Below are 12809 nucleotides of genomic sequence, written 5' to 3'. Positions count from 1 at the left end.
TAATTTTGTATCCTGCAACCTTACCAAATTCATTGATTAGTTCTAGTAGTTTTCTGGTGGCATCTTTAGGATTTTCTGTGTATAGTATCATGTCATCAGCAAACAGTTACAGTTTTCCTTCTTCTTTTCCAATTTGTATTACTTTTATTTCTTTTTCTTCTCTGACTGCTGTGGTTAGGACTTCCAAAACTATGTTGAATAAGAGAGGTGAGAGTGGACATCCTTGTCTTGTTCCTGATCTTAGTGGAAATGTTTTCAGTTTTTCACCATTGCGTATGATGCTTGCTGTGGTTTTGTCATATATGGCCTTTATTATGTTGAGACAGGTTCCCTCTATGCCCATTTTCTGGAGAGTTTTTATCATAAATGGGTGTTGACTTTTGTCAAAAGCTTTTCTGCATCTACTGAGATGATCATATGGGTTTTATTCCTTATTTTGTTAATGTGGTGTATCACATTGATTGATTTGCACATATTGAAGCATCCTTGCATCCCTGGAATAAACCCCACTTGATCATGGTGTATGATCCTTTTAATATGTTGTTGGATTCTGTTTGATAGTATTTTGTTGAGGATTTTTGCATCTATGTTCATCAGTGATATTGGTCTATAATTTTCTTTTTTTGTGATATCTTTTTCTGGTTTTGGTATCAGGGTGATGGTGGCTTCGTAGATTGAATTTGGGAGTGTTTGTGCCTCTAAAATTTTCTGGAAGAGTTTGAGAAGGATGGGTGTTAGCTCTTCTCTAAATGTTTGATAGAATTCGCCTGTGAAGCCATCTGGTCCTGGGCTTTTGTTTGCTGGAAGATTTTTAATTACAGTTTCAATTTCACTACTTGTGATAGGTCTGTTTATAGTTTCTAATTCTTTCTGGCTCAGTCTTGGAAAATTGTACTTTTCCAAGAATTTCCATTTCTTCATGGTTGTCCATTTTATTGGCATATAGTTGTTTGTAGTAGTCTGTTATAATCCTTTGTATTTCTGCACTGTCTGTTGTGATTTCTCCTTTTTCATTTCTAATTTTATTGATTTGCGTCCTCTCCCTTTTTTTCTTGATGAGTCTGGCTAAGGGTTTATCAATTTTGTTTATCTTCTCAAAGAACCAGCTTTTAGTTTTATTGATCGTTGCTATTGTTTTCTTCATTTCTATTCCATTTATTCCTGCTCTGATCTTTATGATTTCTTTCCTTCTACTGACTTTGGATTTTCTTTGTTCTTTTTTCTCTAGTTGTTTTAAATGTAGAGTTAGACTGTTTATTTGAAATGTTTCTTGAGGTGAGAGTGTATTGCTCTAAACTTCCCTCTTAGAACTGCTTTTGCTGCATCCCATAGGTTTTGGGTCGTTGTGTTTTTATTGTCATTTGTTTCTATGTATTCTTTTATTTCTTCTTTGAGTTCTTCAGTGATCTTTTGGTTATTAAGTAGCACACTGTTTAGCCTCCATGTATTTGTGTTTTTTACAGTTTTTTTCCTGTAATGGATTTCCAGTCTTATAGCTTTGTGGTCAGAAAAGATGCTTGATATGATTTCAATTTTCCTAAATTTTCCAAGCCTTCATTTGTGACCCAAGATGTGATCTATCCTGGAGAATGTTCCATGTGCACTTGAGAAGAAAGTGTAATCTGTCACTTTTGGGTGGAATGTTCTATAAATATCAATTAGATCTATCTGGTCTGTTGTGTCATTTTAAAGCTTGTGTTTCCTTATTTATTTTCTGTTTGGATGATCTGTCCATTGGTGTAAGTGGGGTGCTAAAGTCCTCTACTATTATTGTGTTACTGTCAATTTCCCTTTCATGGTTGTTAGCAGTTGCCTTATGCATTGAGGTGCTCCTATGTTGGGTGCATAAATATTTATAATTGTTATATCTTCTTCTTGGGTTGATCCTTTGATCATTATGTAGTGTCTCTTGTAAGAGTCTTTATTTTAAAGTCTATTTTATCTGATACGAGTATTGCTACTCCAGCTTTCTTTTGATTTCCATTTGCATGAAGTATCTTTTTTCCATCCCTTCACTTTCAGTCTGTATGTGTCACTAGGTCTAAAGTGGGTCTCTTGTAGACAGCACTGGTCTCCTGGCTCCTATAAAAAGATGCCACCCAGGGCAGATGCCCAAAGAAAAATCCTTAGATTAGCTTTGAATAGGACATCAAAGTTACAGACACAAATTCAACTTTCATGACCCATAAGCCACCAGGAGTAATCAGCCATACAATGTAACTTCTGTGACCTCAAGTATTTGGGCATTGTTTATTGAATAATTCAATACATCACAAAATAACTGAAAGTGCTATTAAACACAAAACCTAAGGAGAATCATGATATCCCTATTCTGTAAATAGTTCATTCTCACAGCAATGAATCTCTTCTGTGAATTATGATGCTGCTTTTGTATTTTTTTTTCAGCTCTGTAGTAATCAACTAATGCTTGAAAAATGCAACATTTAAAACTGAGGTGCACTGGCTTTATTTTATCCTATATGGATCTTTCTAAAAATAAACTGAGTGTACACTCAGAGGAAGGAAAAAGGCTGAAAGAAAGGCACGAAATTAGATTATTGATTACATGGGTTCCTGCAGTTATATGATGCATCGCCATGGAATCGATCTATTATGGCCCTTCCTTCTCTTTGCTTATTACTACATTGTTTACTGATTGAAGAAATAAATATTGGAAAACCTATTAATCACAAAACCTAAGGGCAGTCATGATATCCCTCTTATCAAAAGAGTTCATTCTCACAGCAGTGTGTCTCTCCTGTAAACCATGATGCTCGGTTTGTGTTGATTTGTTTTGTATTGTTTTGATTTGTTTGTTTTTTCCATCCGGGCAGTAATCAATTAATGTTTCATAAAATGTAACATTTATCACTGAGCTGCATTGGCCTTACTTTTCCTGTATGTATCTCTCCAATAATACACTCAATGCACACACAGAGGGACAAAAAAAAATAACGGAAACCATGACATGAAATTTATTACCCACGTGGGTTCCTGCAATCATAAGGTGCATCACCATGGAATACTGACGGCTTGCTCAGCTTGAACATGTCCATTTTAATCAGTAGAAAGCACAGTCGATGAAACAAAAAAGAGAAAGAAAAAGGAAACTGTATGGACATTGATGCTTTCTGTCCAAATTTAGAGTTCTCAATATTCACGAATTGATCACTCTTTCCTAATGCAGAGATTTTTCTTCTTCTACAATCAAAAATACCCGCAAACTTGAGAGTGCTCCAGAACAATAAAATTGAATCTTAATTATTCACATCTAAATGATGCTTGGAAACAGTTGACCTCCTAGGTCCATTTGTTATTAACGGTCCTAACTGATGGAAATATTTAGGATTGCTTCTTGCCGAACCCCATGTGTCCACAGTAGACAATAATGGACCTTTTCTTCTTAATCTACTATTTATACATTTTGAAGTGTTCTATCACTGATCAATTAATAGTATGAAATATAAATTGAGTGACGCAAAGTAGGAGCATGATTTTATATATTCCGAACATCTGTCCAAGGGAAGAAATCAATGTAGAAAACGAAGTATGTAGCCTTTCTTGGACCTCAGGATTCCAGATACTTATAGTTCCTTGGCCATGCCTCATCCTCTACCAAACATCATCGTTGGTCCCCTTGGGTCCAATTTTAGTTCACTCATTGATACATCACTATCAATTAAATCATTACATCATTGATACTAATGAAAGAAAGACACGAAAAAACAAAACCCAAGAACAGTATACCCACGAACATCCCTAATTTCTCTCCAATCACTATCACCATACATGAGATCTCTTTCCTTAATGCATTGCCAGTATCTAGATGATCACTTCATCAGCATAAGCTCTCATGTCTTATTTTTAAATGGGCCATATCATCAACCCTTTAATATGTATCGATGACTTCTGAGAATACAATGAAAACACTTAAATCAATTCCCCAAACCAAGGCAGAAACCTTGGCCATAACTCACCTGGGTCTCTGTCCTATAGCAACCTGAGAAGGAGAACCTTGATCACAATGGAGGCTGAAATCACCTTGTGCTTCTATTCTGAAAAGTACCAAACAGAGAAGGTGTCGACTGAGATTGAGACTTTCTCTCCATGGATAGGCAGATTTGTTGACTGATTCTTTCTTTGGCTCAATTAGCAAAACCAATGAAAAAGCATGAAGAGAAAGATCACATTTCTTTTGTATTGGACCTCAGAGTTCCAGACACTTATTATTCATAATCAGAAAAGATGACTTTCTCTTCATTCTATATGTTTCACTGATGCATGCGTTAATTCACTAATGCCAGTTATGACCCTCTAGGGTTCGCAAAACTCAGTGAGGCCTTGATATCTCTCACCTGTCTCTAGAACCATTCTCACATCATCATATCTCTCTCATATTTATTATCTGGTTTTTGCTTCACAAGAGTTCCTGTTTATCAATGGGATAAAGATGCCCTCCTTTAATTTCCTTTCATCCATTTGGTTAGCATAGTCATTACTTTTAGCGAAAGCGCCCACCCCCAGACTAGGAACTAGATGATGCTCACACAGGTCTCCTGGCTCCTACGACCATGATGCCATCCTAGGCTGGCCCTCGAGGACGAATCCTCGTTTCTGGTCCAGTGCATCCACTCTGAGGAGTATAAAGCGAAGCAGATTATAAAAATGGTGGAGACACTCTCCACTCATCCTTGCTTCCACATTCACATCATTACTTAGGCTATCCCTAACATAGCAGGTATGTGAGATCTGTTGAAAAGGAACAACTTCAATCTTGCCTCTGTGCCAGAATATGAAGGCTGTCTACCACTTCCCCTGGTCCCCTTCTCCTTACCCTAAGTGGTAACAGTCATGTCCCATGGCTTTAAAATTGAAATCCAGGCTTTCCTTGACATATTAATGGTATATCTTGTTTCCACCCATATATCCATGAATAGAAATTGTTTTCCGTCATTTTTCTTTATTTTAACTCATATATTTATGAAGAGGGCCTCAGTTTTTCATTTGCACGAACAAAATGAAAAGGCATGAACACAAAGACTGCAAAGGAGCCCCTCATTCATTCCTGACCTCAGCCCCTAGGGTCACTTCCAATAGGACAATGGACTAGATTCCATTTGCATCGGACCTCAGAGTTCCAGACACGTATTCATCATACACGACTCGTACGCCACCAGTAGTCATCATCAATCCAATAGTGTCCCTCCTTCTCTTCATGTATTTCTACATTGTGTACTGATTAAGGCAATAAATCTCTCATAAATACTGAAAAGCCTATTAACCACAAAACCCAAGGGCAGTCATGATTTCCCTCCTCTCTCCATAGTTCATTCTCACAGCAGTGTGTCTCTCCTATAAATCATGATGTTGATTTTGTGTTGTTTTGTTTTGTTTTGTTTTGTTTTGTTTTTTTCATTGGGGCAGTAATCAATTAATGTTTCATAAAATGTAACATGTATCACCGAACTGCACTGGCCTTTTGTTTTCCTATATGAATATCTCGAATAATACCTTGAATGCACACCCAGGCAGACAAAAATAAACGGAAACCATGACAAGAAATTTGCTTATTACTCACACGGGTTCCTGCAATTATAAGGTGCCTCACCATGGAATACTGATGGCTTGATCAGCTCAAATGTGTCCATTTTAATCAATAAAAGCACAGTCGATGAAACAAAAGAGAGAGTAAGGAAACTTATGAACATTGATGCTTTCTTTCCACATTTAATGTTCTCAGTCATGAGGAATTGACCACTCTTTCATAATGAAGAGATGCTTTTTTCTACAGAAAATAATACCCTCAAGCTTGAGAGTGGCCAAGAACAATAAAATTGACTCAATTATTCACATCTACATGACTCTTGGCCAAACAGTTGACCTCCTAGGTCCAATTGTAATTAAGGGGCGTAAGGGGTGGAAATCTTTAGGATTACTTCTTGCCAGCCCACATGTGTCCACATTTGGCAATAACTGACCATCTCTTCTTAATCTACTATTTACATATTTTGAATGGTTCTATCATTGATCGATTAATAGTATTAAGTATAAATTTAGTAAACCAAACTAAGAGCATGACTTTATATATTCTGAACATCTGTCCATAGGAAGAAATCAAAACAGAGTACGTATCCTTGGCCCTCAGGCTTCCAGATACATATGGTTCCTTGCCTATGCCTCATACTCTACCCACCTTGTTTGTTGGTCCCCTTGGGTTCAATTTTAGTTCATTCATTGACATATCTCTATCAATTAAATCATTATACCATTGGTATTAATGAAAGAAAGACACGAATATCCAAAACCCAAGAACAAGACCTGCGAATATCCGTGCGTTCTATCCAATCACTATCACCATACATGTGATCACTTTCCTTAATGAATTTCCAGGATCTAGATGATCACTTCATCAGCATAAGCTCTCATGGCTTATTTTTCAACAGGCATCATCAACCCTTTGATATATATCAATGACTTTTGAGAATGTAATGAAAACACTTAAACCAATTCCCCAAACCAAGACAGGAGCCCTGGCCATAACTCACCTGGGTCTCTGTCCCATAGCAAACTGAAAAGGAGGACCTTGATCACAATAGAGGCTGAAATCACCTTGAGCTTCTATTCTGAAAAGTACCAAACAGAGAAGGCGATCACGGAGATTCAGACTTTCTCTCCATAGATCCGAAGATTTGTTGACTGATGCCTTCACAGGCTCAATTAGCATAACCAAAGAACACACATAAGAAAGACCACATTTCTTTTGAGCCAGCTGCACTGGCTTTCTGTTTTCCTATAGGGATCTTTCCAATAATACACTGAATGCAACACAGAGGGACAAAAAAATAATGGAAACCATGACATGAAATTTGATTATTACTCACATGGGTTCTGGCAATGATAAGATGCCATCACCGTGAAATACTGATAGCTTGCTCAACTCGAATGTGTCCACTTTAATCAGTAGAAAGAACAGTCGATGACAGAAAAGAGAGAGAGAGGAAAGAAACTTTATGGACCTTGATGCTTTCGTTGCAGATTTAATGTTCTCAGTCATGGAGAATTCATCACTCTCGTAATGCAGAGATTTTTCTTTTTCTACACACCAAAAATACCCTCAAACTTCACAGCGACCCAGAACGATAAAACTGACTCTTAATTATTCACATCTAAATGATGCTTGGCCAAAAAGTTGACCTCATAGGTCCATTTGTTATCAATGGGCATCAGTGGTGGTAATCTTCAGGATTACTTATTGCTGGAACACGTGCCCAATGTAGGCAATGATTGACCTTTTCTTCTTAATATACTATTTATATATTTTGAACCATTCTATCACTGATCTATTAATAGTATGAAATCAGAATTGTGTAACCCAAACAAAGGGCATGACTTTATATATGCCGGACATCTGTTTATTGGAAGAAACCAATGGAGAAAACAGAGTATGAATCCTTCTTGGCCATCAGGCTTCCAGATACTTATGGTTCCCTACCCAGGCCTCATCCTATACCCAACTTGATCGTTGGTCCCCTTGGGTCCAATTTTATTTCATTCATTGACATATATCAATTAAATCATTACATCAGTGATACTAATGAACAAAAGACACGAATACCCAAAACCCAAGAACAAGACCCGCGAATATCCCTAACTTCTCTCCAATCACTATCACCATACATGAGATCACTTTCCTTAATGAACTTCCAGGATCTAGATAATCACTTCTTCAGCATAAGCTCTCATGGCTTCGTCAGGCCTTCGTCAACCCTTTTATGTATACTGATGACTTTTACAAATACAATAAAAACAGTTAAACCAATTCCCCAAACCAAGACAGGAAACCTGGCCATAGCTCACCTGGGTGTCTGTCCCATAGCAACCTGAAAAGGAGAACCTTGATCACAATGGAGGCTGAAATCTCCTTGAGCTTCTATTCTGAAAAGTACCAAACAGAGAAGGTGATGACGAGATGGAGACTTTCTCTCCATGGATCTGCCTATTTGTTGATTGATGCTTTCATTGGCTCAATTCACATAACCAATGAAAACCAACGAGGAGAAAGACCACATTTCTTGTGTGTTGGACCTCAAAGTTCCAGACACATATTATTCATCACCGATGACTCATATGCTAGCATTTATCATCATCGATCCAGAAAAGATGACTTTCTCTTCATTCAATATGTTTCACTGATGCATGCGTTACTTCACTAATGCCAATTTTGACACTCTAGGCTTTGCAGAACCCAGCAAGGCCTCAATGTCGCTCACCTGTCTCTAGAACCATTCTCACATCATCATATCTCTCTCATATTTATTATCGGCTTTCTGCTTCACAGCAGTTCCTTGTTCATCAGTGGGATAAAGATGCCCTCCTTCAATTTTCTTTCACCCATTTTGTTAGCATACTCATTACTTTTAGTGAAAACACCCACCCCCAGACTAGGAACTAGATGATGCTCACACGGGCTCCTATGACCAAGATGCCATCCCTAGGCTGGCACTCGAGGACAAAGCCTCTTTTTTGGTCCAGTGCATCCACTCTGAGGAGTATAAAGCAAAGCAGAAGATAAAAATGGTGGAGACACTCACCACTCATCCCGGCTTCCACATTCCCACTGTTACTTAGGCAGTCTCTAACACAGCAGATATGTGAAATCTGTTGAAAAGAAACCAGTTCAATCTTGCCGGTGTGCCATATTATGAAGTTTTTCTACCCATTACCCTGGCCTGCTCCTTACCCTAGTGGTAAAAGTCATGTGCCATGGCTTTCTAATTGAAATTCAGGCTTTCCTTGATATATTAATTGTATATCTCGTCTCCACCCATATTTCTGTGATTGGAAATTGTTTTCCATCATTCATCTTTAGTTTTATTCATATATTTATGAAGAGAGCCTCAGTTTTTCAATTGTACAAACAGAATGAAAAGGCATAAACAGAAAGACTGCAAAGAAGACCCTCATTCATTCCTGACTTCAGCCTCTAGGGTCACTACCAATAGGACAATGGACTAGATTCCATTTGCATCGGACCTCAGAGCTCCAGACACGTATTCATCGTACACGACTCATACGCCACCAGTAGTCATCATCAATCCAATAGTATCCCTCCTTCTCTTCACGTATTTCTACACCGTGTACTGATTGAGGCAATAAATCTCTCATAGGTATTGAAGACCCTATTAATCACGAAACCTAAGGGCAGTCATGATATCCCTCTTCTCTCCATAATTTATTCTCACAGCAGTGTGTCTCACCTGTAAATCACAATGCTGATTTTGTGTTGTTGTGGTTTGTTTTGTTTTGCCTTGTTTTTTTCATTGGGGCAGTAAGCAATTAATATTTCATAAAATGTAACATTTATCACTGAGCTGACTGGCCTTCTGTTTTCCTATAGGGATCTCTCTAGTAATATACTGAATGCATACACAGAGGGACAAAATAATAACAGAAACCATGACATGAAATTTGATTATTACTCACATGGGTTCCTGCAATTATAAGGTGCCTCACCATGGAATACTGATGGCTTGATCAGCTCGAACATGCCCACTTTAATCAATAGAAAGCACAGTCAATGAAACAAAAGAGAGAGAGAAAGGAAACTTTATGGACTTCGATGCATTCTTTCCAGATTTAATGTTCTCAGTCATGAGGGATTGGTCACTCTTTCATAACGCAGAGATTTTTCTTTTTCTACTAACAAAAATACCGTCAAACTTGAGAGCACCCCAGAACAATAAAATTGACTCTTAATTATTCACATCCACATGAAGCTTGGCCAAACAGCTGACCTCCTAGATCCATTTGTTATTAACGGTCATCACCAGTGGAAATATTTAGGATTGCTTCTTGCCAGACCACATGTGTCCACAGTAGGAATTAACTGACTTTTTCTTCTTAATCTACTATTTACATATTTTGAACGGTTCTATCACTTATCGATTAATAATATGAAATCTAAATTGAGTAACCCAAACTAAGAGCCTGATGTTATATATTCTGAACATCTGTCCATAGGAAGAAATCAATGTAGAAAACAGAGTATGTATCCTTCTTGGCCCTCAAATTCCAAATACTTATAGTTCCTTGCCCATGCTCTATCCTCTACCCAACTTCATCTTTGGTCCCCTTGGGTCCAATTTTACTTCATTCATTGACATATCTCTATCAAATAAATCATTATACCATTGATACTAATGAAAGAAAGACACAAATACCCCAAACCCAAGAACAAGACCTGCAAATATCCCTAACTTCTGTCCAAACACTATCACCATACATGAGATCTCTTTCCTTAACGCATTTCCAGGATCTAGATGATCACTTCATCAGCATAAGCTCTCATGGCTTATTTTTCAACGGGCCATCAACCCTTTGATATATACCCTTTGAGAATACAATGAAAACACTTAAACAAATTTCCCAAACCAAAACAGGAACGCTGGCCATGACTCACCTGGGTCTCTGTCCCATAGCAACCTGAAAAGGAGAAGCTTGATCAAAATGGAGGCTTAAATCGCCTGAGCTTCTATTCTGAAAAGTACCGAACAGAGAAGGTAATGACCGAGATTGAGACTTTCTCTCCATGGACCAGCAGATTTGTTTACTGATGCTTTCATTGGCTCAATTAGCATAACCAGTGAAAACGCATGAAGAGATAGCATTTCTTGTGTATTGGACCTGAGAGGTCCAGACACGTATTATTCGTCATCGATGACTCATGCGCTGGCACTTATCATCATCGATCCAGAAAAGATGACTTTCTCTTCATTCTATATGTTTCACTGATGCATGCGTTACTTCACTAATGCAAATTTTGACACTCTAGGGTTTGCAAAACCCAGCGAGACCTCGATATCGTTCACCTGTCTCTATAACCATTCTCACATCATCATATCTCTCATATTTATTATTGGGTTTTTGCTTCACAACAGTTCCTTTTTTATCAATGGGATAAAGATGTCCTCCTTTAATTTTCTTTCATCCATTTTTTTTAGCTTAGTCATTACTTTTTGAGAAACCACCCACCCCCAGACTAGGAACTAGATGATGCTCACATGGGTGTCCAGGCTCCTATGACAAAGATGCCATCCTAGGCTGGCACTCAAGGAAGAATCCTCATTTCTGGTCCAGTGCATCCACTCTGAGGAGTATAAAACAAAGCAGAAGATAAAAATGGTGGAGACAATCCACTCGTCCCTGCTTCCGCATTCACATTGCTATGTAAGCTATCCCTAATGTAGCAGATATGTGAAATCTTATGAAGATGAACCATTTTGATCTTGACACTGCACTACATGATGAAGATTGTCCATCACTTCTCTCGGCCGCCCCATCCTTACCCTAAGTGGTAACAGTCAGGTACCATTCATTTTTAATTGAAATTCAGGGTGTCCGTGGTACATTAATAGTATTTCTTGGCTCAGCACATATTTCAGTAATTGGAAATTGTTTTACTCCATTCATCTTTATTTTTAATTATATATTTATTTACAGATTCTCGCATTTTCCAATTACAATAATAGAATGACTATCCATGAACACAAAGAACACAAATAAGCCCCTCCTTTATTCTTGACATCTGTTTACAGGATGCCTTCTCGAGTTGAGAATGGACTCAATTAATTTAATATTGGACCTCAGAGTTCCTCAGAGCTCCAGAGTTCCAGAATATACTGGTATATTCACCATATACCACTCATAATGATGACCGGAAATCATCACTGATCCAATATTGTTCCTATTTTCCTACATATATTTCTATTTTTTATTGATTAAATAAAAAATTCACCAATACTTTTGGCAGTACAACTCAAAAAAAAAGAAACAAGAAAAGCCTTGATGTATATAGAATAATTTGTACTTAAATATATCTCTCTTTAATACATTGTTTTCCATATGTGCATTAATCAATATAATAGTTTGTATATCAATACTCAACAATGAGATGTAGCTGCCTTCTTTACTTATATTCCACACTTCTTAATAATACGGTAAATTACTTTGATAAAAAAACAGAGAATTTCAACTGTTACTCACATTAATCTCCATCCTCCTATTATACAGAGGCAACCAGAGCTCCTGTGCATGGACGATGCTAAATCATCTCTGCTGCCTTCATTCTGAGGAGTACAGAACACGGAAGATGATAAAAATATTGAGACCTAATCGCCACTGATCCTTGTTTTCTGCATTTCATTTACTCAGTAGTTAGGTATTATTAGTTTTTCTTTCTCTCTTATCTCGTTAAAAGAAAAAACACTCAATTTTTAGTCTGAGGCAGAACAATTAAACTGTCTTTACTGATGCATTTCTATCTAACTTTGGTCCAAGAGGTGACCTTCACCCAATTATTTAATGGGCAGCAGTGTTTTCAATGTTTGTTAACAGTATCTTTTGCCAAACAAAACACATTCACATTTGGACAACGCTTCACCTTGTTTTTCCTTATGTTTATTTATATTTGCTTAAAGGTTCTAACACAGATCCATTAATAATAACAAATCTAAGTCTGTGAAATCCATACAAAGATATGATCTATTTATATTCCTGTCATCTCTCTATAGAAACAGTTTCACCAGAAGGAAGAGACTACCAGGGTCTGGGTTGGACCTCAGAGTTTCAGACATGTTTTCATCGTTCAGGACTCTTCCCGTCACGATCGTCATCATTGGTCCATCACTGAGTCTCTTTTCTTCCATCATTTCCATATTTGTATTGATTAAATCATTAATTAATTGGTAATAATAAAAATAATACATGGTTCACTAAATATTCCAAGAATAAGACTCTTCAATACCCCTAAC

General features: G+C 37.4%; 7 non-coding genes and 1 pseudogene across 7 annotated transcripts; all 8 read right to left on the bottom strand.

Annotated features, from left to right (window-relative positions):
* Positions 1-2142: 2142 nt before the first annotated feature.
* On the bottom strand, positions 2143-2214 carry LOC114905391. Its single transcript, XR_003796221.1, has one exon. It is a non-coding gene; the product is annotated as a small nucleolar RNA SNORD113/SNORD114 family (small nucleolar RNA).
* A 1347-nt stretch (positions 2215-3561) lies between these two features.
* Positions 3562-3636, bottom strand: LOC114905398. The gene has a single exon (XR_003796226.1). It is a non-coding gene; the product is annotated as a small nucleolar RNA SNORD113/SNORD114 family (small nucleolar RNA).
* A 1486-nt stretch (positions 3637-5122) lies between these two features.
* LOC114905343 lies at positions 5123-5194 on the bottom strand. Its single transcript, XR_003796183.1, has one exon. It is a non-coding gene; the product is annotated as a small nucleolar RNA SNORD113/SNORD114 family (small nucleolar RNA).
* A 2885-nt stretch (positions 5195-8079) lies between these two features.
* On the bottom strand, positions 8080-8154 carry LOC114905349. The gene has a single exon (XR_003796188.1). It is a non-coding gene; the product is annotated as a small nucleolar RNA SNORD113/SNORD114 family (small nucleolar RNA).
* Positions 8155-9027: 873 nt separating this feature from the next.
* On the bottom strand, positions 9028-9099 carry LOC114905351. The gene has a single exon (XR_003796190.1). It is a non-coding gene; the product is annotated as a small nucleolar RNA SNORD113/SNORD114 family (small nucleolar RNA).
* Positions 9100-10677: 1578 nt separating this feature from the next.
* On the bottom strand, positions 10678-10752 carry LOC114905370. The gene has a single exon (XR_003796204.1). It is a non-coding gene; the product is annotated as a small nucleolar RNA SNORD113/SNORD114 family (small nucleolar RNA).
* Positions 10753-11635: 883 nt separating this feature from the next.
* LOC114905396 lies at positions 11636-11734 on the bottom strand (annotated as a pseudogene).
* An 875-nt stretch (positions 11735-12609) lies between these two features.
* Positions 12610-12681, bottom strand: LOC114905376. The gene has a single exon (XR_003796207.1). It is a non-coding gene; the product is annotated as a small nucleolar RNA SNORD113/SNORD114 family (small nucleolar RNA).
* Between the last annotated feature and the right edge of the window lie 128 nt (positions 12682-12809).

Source organism: Monodon monoceros, unplaced genomic scaffold (genome assembly GCF_005190385.1).
Source record: "Monodon monoceros isolate NGI ecotype Baffin Bay Population unplaced genomic scaffold, NGI_Narwhal_1 Super_Scaffold_21, whole genome shotgun sequence".
In the NCBI taxonomy this organism is placed as follows: Eukaryota; Metazoa; Chordata; class Mammalia; order Artiodactyla; family Monodontidae; genus Monodon; species Monodon monoceros.
This window is presented reverse-complemented; position numbering and strand designations above follow the sequence as displayed.